A 10267-nucleotide genomic window follows, 5' to 3' on the forward strand; every position below is an offset into this window, starting at 1 on the left:
AGCTGCACGCCCACGCCGCTTAAGCCGCACACGCTGAGGACATGCCTCTGCTCCTCTCCTCCCCGTGAGCTTCCTGACTCGCCGCTGCCCGCCAACAATAAAGGGCCCACGATTCAAAGTAAGTCACTCAGGAACGAGCGCAGGTCAGCATTCAGCCCATTTCTGAGCCGTGGGCCAGAAAGGAACAGGCAAAGGGCCAAATATGGCATGCGGTCCATAAAATGCCCAGGTCTGCCATATAGGAACACAGGGGGTGATAGATGAGATTGAATATTTGATTCTACAGACAGTCCTCATCGGCTGTGTTCTGCTGCAGACTCCTGAAATACATATGCATGCTTATACTTTTCAGAGGTCCAATATTGTTCTATGTACAATCCTCGTTTTATTGATTGCATGTAATATTCTAATTTTATAGATTTTTTTCTCTATACCATTTTCTATGGACGTTTTATATGTTAGTTCCTATGCTGCCATCTAGTGGCCTTTCGTGATAACACACCTGTATTTCTGTAATCCTTTCCTCATGTGATGACACATTTCCTTTGTATGTATGCCCCACCCTTCTTCTTGTTGGTCAGTACTTCCTGTGTCATGGCCACAGCTAACAGCCACATGTAATAAGGACACATGTACTCTGCATAGTACCGTAGGAAAGGCATCATTTTTTGACCACATAATACTGTAACCATTCATCGCTGTTATCCTGTTGTCTTCACGTTCAGAATAAAGCAACCTTTGTGTATGAACACGGTATTGGTGAGTTCAGCTATCTGACAATGATTGTCCTCAGTGATTGAATCTGCTTATACAGGCCAGGCATAGAGGTTTCACAAGGGATAAACCGCTATCACAACAATCGGAGTCAGAATAGTGGATTCGGGGTTTTCATGAGCTGTAAGCCATAATCATCACAATTATGACAAATCACGGCTTGAACTATCTTGCTTTGCATGTAATGAGTCTATCTCATATTAGTTTCACCTTTTAAGTTGCATTAGTGAAATAAATGAACTTTTGCATGATAAGAGGAAAGTCATCATCTTTTGACCGCACAATACTGAAAACCATTCATTCTGCTGTTCCTGTCATCTGCTGTAACCTGATGTTCAGAATAAAGCAACCCTTGTGGATGAAATGGTATTGGTGAGTTCAGCTATCTGATAAGGATTGTCCTCAGTGATTGAATCTGCTTATACAGGCCAGGCATAGAGGTCTCAGCAAGGGATAAGTCACTAGCACAACAATCGGAGTCAGAATACAAAGCTTATGCTGGTAGATAACGAAGGGTGTGAATGGCGGCCTGTTAAAACCATAAAACCAGATATATTGAAATATGTATGTGTGAACCTTAAACGATGATTGATTTTCTATATTTTAATCTATCCAAGTTTAGAGATCCAGTTTTGACTGGTGCTGCTGATTTTTAGTTTACAATTGGTAATCAATCAGTAAGCCTGACAGTGCAGACCTAAACATAGTAGAAACAGTTGTTAGGATTGCTCAAAGAAGACTTGGCCTTTAAAATGAGTTTGTAGAGTAAACCATATTACTCAGGTCATAGACTATTATGCCCCAAATGGGAAAGAAGGAGAACACATGACTCAGCTACAAAGAGTACGGCACTCCCTTATGCTAATCAGAAAGACTTTTAAGGTAAACATCACATAGGTTATTTTAAAGTAAAAGCATGAATGAATAAAAGGATGGGGGATGATCCTTCAAGGCGCACTCACACACACACACTCAGACATTCACACTACAGACACATACACACGCACAGCATCACACAGACACGTCCACACTCACATTGAATAGACAGACACCTGTTAGGACTATTTTTACTTACTAACTAAAGACACGTTTCTTAAGCATTTTATAGATTTCTGCTGTAAGATATACTATATTTTGTAACCATCAAGCATCTTATAGACTCATTCTGTAAGATATACCATATCCTGTAATATTTTGTAACTTTAAATTAAACACATTCTGAACTTTGTGCAACAACGGAAACAATCATCTTTTATTGAACTTTTCCACCCTATGCTTCGAGAAAAGGAATATGACATAAAAAAAATCACATTTCGTGTCATTTTCTTACACGGCCCCTTTATTCCATTTTGGTATATTTACTTAGCTGTGCACAGATGATTATCTATTAGCCTGAGTCTGCTGAGCCAAGCTCCCTGACACCTTTCTATTGGATAATGGTGGTTGAAGTGCTGCTATGTATCACATCAAAGAATATTAGTTTACACAGCCTGTTGCACTACACTGTTTGCAAAATACAGCAAGGAGAGACAGCCAGGAGAGAGAGCAAGGAGAGACAGCCAGGGAAGAGAGCGAAGAGAGACAGCCAGGAGAGAAAATGAGCAAGGAGAACTTCCGGTTCCGGCGCCTAATGTAGTGGAAGCAGAGTGAAGAGCTCCCGCACCGCCAGGGCACATTCGCATATAAAACCATACTTCAGCTTTACTAACTTTGCCCGAAGCGGCCTCCAACAATTCATTACCTCCTGGACAGGCGTAAAGATGGATAAATTCCTCGTCAAACGTCGTACCAAGGGCACACCGACTCGGAACAAATGAGAGCAATATCAGCCCAAGATGCCCGCGAACGCCGGACATGCCGGATGGCAGTATCTCTATGGAGGTAGCGAAACTGCTCCGCCCGACCATTCAAGAGGCAGTCAACAAGGCAGTATCCAAGGGCATCCAATCCCTTCGGCACAACCCTGCTGGACCAGACCCAGAGGATCTCGGAGGCCGAAAATCGTATCGCCTCTCTGGAGAAGCAGCTAAACTCGGCCCAGCGACAGGTGAACCATCTACTAGAACGAGTGGACGACTTGGAAAACCACTCCCACCGTAATAATGTGAGGATTATCGGGTTACCGGAATTGTACTGACTGTCGCTACAGCCGTCCATCTGCCCACAACATCCCGGATCTCCTCGGCCTTGATCTGACCTGTAAGGTGGAACGGGCACACCGCGTGGGGCCTGCTAACCCTGATCGGAAAACACCGCGGGAGATCATCGCCCGCTACTTGAATTATAATGATCGCGTGGCGGGCCTTTCGCGCCAAAAAGGAGCTCTTTCTAGATGGGCATCGTCTCCTGATTTTTGCGGACTACTCTGCAGAAGTAACCAAGAAGCGTAAAGCATTCAGAAAAGTCTGTATGCTTCTCTACCAGAAGAAAGTCAGGTTTACCCTGGCCTACCCAGCAATTCTAAGATTACAATCGGCAGACGGCTCGCAACAATCCTTTCATGATCCCGTCGAAGCACAACCTGGACCGAATGGAACCTCCAGCTCCCTCTTTGGAAAGAGATCGATCTCCTCGCCTCCCAAGGCCTGCTACACCGGCACGCAAGACATCAGTGCGACTCCCTATGACCCCCACAGATTCTCCGTGAGCTAACACCGTCGCTCCGGCACCCCGGGAGGTATGTTTCTACAATCTCCGGAGGGCCTGTGAAGTAGCTGGTATCCTTATTCAGTCTTTTTAATTGATTTGTTGTTCTTTTTGTTATATTCATATATTACCTACTGCTGCAACGGGTCAGGGGAGTGAAAAGGGATGGCAAGGAGGGGGTCTCGGAGCATTCTCCCCTCGATGAAGGGGGGGGGGGGGACTCGGCTGTCCCTTTTCCACGCACCTTCCCGGAAAGTCCCTAGGTGATCCTGGGCTCAGATAGGCTCTGCCCCTACCGTCTATTACCGGAGGACACAATAGGTTGCACCCAATGGCAGGCCGCACGCAGCTTGTCACCCAGAGGCTTGGGGACTTCCTAATTGGCTTGTGCTTTGCAATGGCATATAGCTCAGATCACAGGTACTCACTCCTATAGGTAAGGCACCCTTAGCTTTGCGCCCACACCTTCTCCGTTTTTGAGACTTATATTTTCCACTGCTGAAAGTGACCTTGAATATCTGTTATCCCTGATAAGGTGGATGGCCCTGGCTTAGCGGAAGCCGGCTTGCTCACTCTGTAGAAGCTCTTAAGGAAAAAAGTGAAGTCACGGACTAAATTTTTTTTCTGATTTTTGTTTTTCTGTTTTTAAAGTTGCCTATTTGCTGTTCGCATGTGGACATTGGTCTGGTTGACCAGTTACTATGTTTTCTGTTGCACCGAACATGGACATGTCTTAATGTTTGTAGGCTGGTACACAATGCTGATATTCCTTGCACCCTGAGGGACCAAGATACCTCTGCCCAGGCGAGGTTCTTGGGCCCTAGACGGTATGACTATGTATGCTCAATATCTCCTATATGGTCTGCTGTCACTCAAATGTTCTCATTCCTAATACTGAGTAATCTTATTTTTGTGGTATCCCGACCTAGACACTCTATAACATGAAAGTGGTCTCCTGGAACGTTAACGGCCTGCGATCGCCTGCTAAACGTATGATGATGCTGCGTCACCTTCAAAAGCTTAAACCTGACATTGTATTTCTGCAGGAGACTCACCTTCCCATGGCAGATGCTAATAGGCTGAGGAAGCTGTGGGTAGGTGAGGTGGTATGTTCACCCGCCGTGGGTAGAAGGTCTGGGGTGGCAATCATGTTTATAAATCCTTTTCCTATCAAATTTAACAAGTTCGTTCTGATTCTGATGGATGTAGATTATTAGTAAAAATATCAGCTAATAATAGAATGTACTCGCTGTATATCTTCTACCTTCCCAACTCCCCCACGGCTACAGACTACCAGGAGACCGCTTCATGGATTCAACAAGATGATAACCCTAATAAGATACTGGGTGGGGATTTCAACTCTGTCATGGTTTTGGAGGAAGATAGATCAGGGAACATAAGGGGAAGGTCTAGGGCAGGTAAAGCTTCCGGTACAGGTCTTAGCCAAATTTGGCTAATACACTAAGCCTCACAGATGCCTGGAGGATCCGGAACCCCCTGTAGCGTGAGTACACTCACTTCTCAGGGGTCCACAACTCCTTCGCAAGGCTAGACTACTTTCTGGTGATGTCACGCCTGTATGGATGATGGTCACGTGGATCACAGCTGCGGAGGCTTCTCAGGTCTGGTACCCTGGTTTCACTCTCTATGTGAACTGAGAGTTAGGGTACCTTGCATCACAGCCTCAGGTTTAGTAGTATAGTGGCAAGGGTTAACTTTAAGGGTGCTATTGGATGAGTAATGGAAACTTCAAGGGTTAATGCGTTTGCAGGGTCTAGAAGATTATCTACAACAGTAGCAGTGAACAGTTCCCCAGTAGTAGTTAAACTTGCAGTCTATACTCCAGGACAGTTTGAATGTAATGGTGTGCAACTGCACTAAGAGTACTTGCGCTTTGGAGCATAAGCCGGAATGGAAGTAGCTGGGGGTCCTTGGTGGTGTCCGGGTAGTTTAAATCAACTGAAGGCACGGTCTGTAATGTTGGAGGGTCCCAGGAGACAGCAGGCGTTCCGACTCACTATTGGAACGCCATGCTGTCTCGTCTGGGCGTTTAAATAGGGCTCAGAAGTGAAGGAGGAGCCAAGGCACGCATTGGTGCACTTCCGCGTTCCACTGTGGAACGCACGCGGCCCCGAAACCCGGAAGTGACGAGCGTGCGTTCCACCCTGGAACGCAATCGGCCCAACGAAGGAGCGGCTGGCTGCCGCATCCTCCCTCCTCGCTGGCTGGTGACGGCGGCGGCCGTGACAGGTGACTGATACAGTGGATTCTCTGGTCAGTGATGTCAAATTATTCCCTATAGCCATATCTGATCACGCTCTGATTCTGATCCAGCTACATTCTTCTTACCCCAAAGGGGACTCATACATATGTCGATTCCCTTCTCATTTATACTCTGATCCGTCATTCAAAAACATGCTGGTAGAGGCTTGGCGGGAGTATGAGACATTCAATGAGAGGCATATCTCCACACCTAATCTATTTTGGGAAGCGGCTAAGGCTGTTTTGAGGGGAAGACTAATGTCATATGTTGCAGCAAAAAAAAAACATGCAAAATCCTACTTTAATAAAGCTAGCTCCACCTTGCGCCAGGCTCAACTGGAATACTTGAACCACCCATCAGTAGAAACTAGAGAGAAGTGGCTTAAGGCGAAATTAGACTTTGAATGGGGGAACCAAACAGCAACATTTATACTACCACTCCCAATCTCAGTTAACCTTCCACAAATTTGGCAATAAATCCGGAAAACTATTGGCAAACCTGACCAGACAAAGATCACTGAAATCACATATTTCTTCCCTTCGCTCAGGAAACGGGAACGTATCCTCTGATCCAAAACAAATTAACCAAATGTTTGAAAGATTTTACCGCAACCTGTACTCAGCTGCCCCTGTGAACATGGAAATAGGTGATGCCTTCCTGGACTCGGTGACATTGCCTACTCTAACGCATGATGATATCATGTTCCTAAACGCTGACATTTCTTTGGAGGAGATCTCGAGGGCTCTCAAGGCCTCCTACAACGGCAAATCTCCGGGTCCGGATGGCTACATTAATTAATTTTACAAGATGATGTGCGAGCAGGTGCTGCCTACCCTGCACAGTGTTTTCAATGCTATGTGGCAGGGAGGCGAATATTTGAGGACAGGGACAGAGGCGTACATAAAATTGTTACCTAAAAAAGATAGAGAGCCCACTCTCCCAGGGTCCTACCGCCCCATTTCCCTCATAAGCGCTGACGCAAAGTTGCTATCAGAAATAGTAGCGGATAGACTGGCTACATTGCTGCCACGATTAATTTCGCCCTCCCAAGTAGGATTGGTAAAAGGCCGCTCTGCGGTATCTAATATACGCAAAGTGTTATCGATCTTGGAACATGCCAAGCAACATCCGGCCTCCTCTATAGCCCTAGTATCCATCGATGCCGAAAAGGCTTTTGCTAGTATTCAATTCCCGTGGCTGTACAGGGTGTTGGATGTAATGGGATTTTCCGGTCCCTTTTAAAACCTTTGTGTCTGCGCTATATAAATACCCATGTGCGTGCATATGCACTCCTGGCTATATATCTTCGCGCTTCCCGCTTCAGAGGGGTACTAGACAAGGCTGTCCCCTTTCACCTTTACTGTTTAACCTTGTCATGTCCGGGCTGTGAATGCAGAAGTGATGTGTATTACATCACTTCCGCATTCACCTGTCAGTCATCTGGCTGCTATAGCCAGAGAGAAGAAGCTGATAAAGCAGATCTCTGCTTCATCAGCTTCTTTTGGGGTCCACAGGTGATATTAGGGGTCCTAGAGACCCCTAATATCTCCATAAAGAGGACCTGTCAGTGTGCCTTTGCTATTATATAGGGGGATTGTTATCCCCCTATATAATAGCAATAACAATAAGTGCAAAAATATATATATATATATATATATAAATAAAAAAAAAATAAAAGTCACATATATAAAAGTAAAATACAATAAAAGTCACATATAAAAAAAGTTTAAAAAAAACCCAAAATGTTTAACTCCCCCACCCCCACGTTAAATGTAACTGTGCACCAGCGCGCAAAAACGACAATTGCGCTACACATGTTACAAATATAGTAAAAAATAAAACCCCCAGTGGTGAATAAATACCACCAAAAGAAAGCTCTATCTGTCCCTAAAAAAGGGTATAAAATTAATTTCAGTACGCTGCATGACGGAATAAATGTCAGTCAAAGTACCGCAGCACTGAATACTGAAAAATGGCCTGGATGGGAAGGGGGTTTAACACCGCGCATGTCAACTGGTTAAACAAGGCATTTCTGAATTTTATGTGGCAGGGGAAAAAGGCAAGAATTTCCATGAAAAAATTGTTTTTACCCAAAACCGAAGGGGGCATGGCCTTTCCAAATGTAAGACTATACAATTTAAGTTGCCTTCTCCGTCATTCCATGGACTGGATCAGCTCCTCTTCACATTATTCAAATTTCAACTTGGAATTGGAGATGGTACACCCATGGAGACTCCCATCCATTCTCCATTGCTTCTTTCCTGCCATACCCCCTGCCATACCCCCTCTCCTTCGCACCAATATTTTGGTGCGGGACACGGTGGTGGCCTGGAGGGAAACGCATAAGATACTAAAATTAAACCCCTACTTCTCTACTTCTCTTGCCACCTGGGGATTAAAGGCAATCCTTCATTCCCACAATGGGAGAGATATATGGCATACACTAGATGGGAAAGGAGGGGAATTACTAACGTTGTACACCTAATAGACAACGACACTAACAAATTGCTTTCGTTCTCGGCCTTGAGGCTCAGATATCAAGTCCCGGCTGGAGATTTTCTGCATTACATGCAGGCTCTAAACCACTCTTAAAAACTTAAACCCACTCTGCATCGCATTGCTGAAACTACGCCCATTGACAGGATGTTATCTAAGGGTAGGAGATCCATCTCTGATATATATACATGTCTGAGACAGGCCAATACGCCTTCACTGTCACACTCTAATCTTGCCAAATGGCAAAACGATATCCCTGTAGAGGTAATTGTCGAGAAGATTTTAAAGAGGTACCGAAACACATGCTCAGTTATGATAAACTTTCAGTTCGCACGCTGTCAGGATCCAAAGCACCCCCAGGTGGCGCTGGAGCCAGGTCCTGCAGTTCCTGTGCTCGCCTGCGAGTGTCTCCAGCAACCAGGAACCTGCAGCTCCAGTACTCACCTGTGGGTGTGCCCCAGCTTTGACTGATCATCCCATCACCTAGTGCTTCCTGGGAGGGTATTTAGGCACTCCCTGCAGTCAGGAAGCTGGGTCAGTATTGTGTCGCCTGCACCTGACTGACTCCCCTGGCCTGTGCCTTGGAACCTGAACCCTGATTCCTATCTGCAAACCTGTCAACGACCCGGCTTGTTACCCGACCACTCTCCTTTGAATCCTGTTTCTGTACCGCGCTGCCTCCTGTTAACGAACCGGCTTGTTACCCGACCACTCTCCTTTGAATCCTGTTCCTGTACCGTGCTGCCCTCCTGTTAGCGACCCGGCTTGTACCTGACCACTCTTCTTGTATTCTGATGCCTGCTGTATATTTGCAGGCCTGTTACCCCTCCTTGTTGCTATTCCCCCTGGCTGTAGGTGTGTGTTTGTCCCAACCGTGGGTTTAATACTTCACTGCTAAACCTGTGGGGGGTTGAGGGGGTTTGTTGTTTTGTTGATGTGTAACAAATAAACTGTGTGCATAGAACCCTATCCTGTGTGGGCATATTAATTTGGTCGTCCTGCGTGGGTACCTACATGTGGTGTGAGGACGCCTGTGCATGGTACCCTGACACACTCAAACAGGACGGTGACTCAGTCTATCTTGACCATTGCCCAAAATGTAAGCTAACGGCTGCTCCCCTGTTCGTGGACCTGCCCCCTGATCCAATCTTTCTGGGTTGCAGTTACTGAGTTTTTGGCATCTGTGGTAGGCCAACAGATCCCAAATAATGCTCTTCTACTGCTGTTTAATTATTGGGATATGCCCTCTACATTAAGTAGACATGATAAGCAGTGGTTAGGCATTTCAATGCTAGCGGCAAGACGATGCATAATGAGAGAATGGCTCTCTCCTACTCCTCCTAATGTCCAAAGACTCAAAGAAGACCTCCTCAGCTTACTCCATTTAGAAAAGCTGGAAGCTGAAACCCAAATAGATGAAGACAAAAAGATCACGTCCTTCTACAACAGATGGATACACTTCATTAATCTGGTTTTTACTGAAGCTGAAAAAGATAAATTTTTATATCCCTTTAGATTTTCTAAGACCATACTACTAGCTAATATGGGAGGGGAAACTTAAAGTAAACCTACGAGCCAAAAGGGGAAGGGTCGGTATGGATACGAAACTTGCCAAATTTCTATCCTCAAATCCTACTCTATATACTTCCATGCGCACAACACCTTATTGTCATAGTAGATCCAGGAAAGGGGTTAGAAATGTGTACACGAGGGTGCTCTAATGTAATCTCTACCAGGGGGAAAAAAATACAGAGGAAAAAAAAAAAACACCTTTGCGATTTATAATACACTTCCTGCATAGGGTACATATGAGACATGGTGCTATGTTCGGTCACGTTTTTGTTTGTTTTTGTTTATCTTTGTTTAGTTTTAGTCTGTTTTTTATTTGACTACTCTGTACATTATGGTCGCTAATTTGGGACATGTGTAATACTCAATGGCATTGTGGAATAGGCGAATTTCTGCATTACCGGCTGTGATATTGTCATGCCCAAAGGAATGTACAGTGTGATGTATGTTGAAACATAATAAAGTGTTTTTGAAAAAAAAAAAAAAAATGAGAAAGGAGACAACCAGAGGGGAGAAAGA

General features: G+C 45.2%; 1 pseudogene; it reads right to left on the bottom strand.

The window, feature by feature from the left end:
- Window positions 1-533: 533 nt before the first annotated feature.
- The window catches only part of LOC108790623, a 25583-nt pseudogene continuing 15849 nt past the window's right edge, over window positions 534-10267 (bottom strand).

The sequence above is a fragment of the Nanorana parkeri genome, unplaced genomic scaffold (assembly GCF_000935625.1).
Source record: "Nanorana parkeri isolate BGI_ZX_2015 unplaced genomic scaffold, ASM93562v1 scaffold488, whole genome shotgun sequence".
NCBI lineage: Eukaryota > Metazoa > Chordata > Amphibia > Anura > Dicroglossidae > Nanorana > Nanorana parkeri.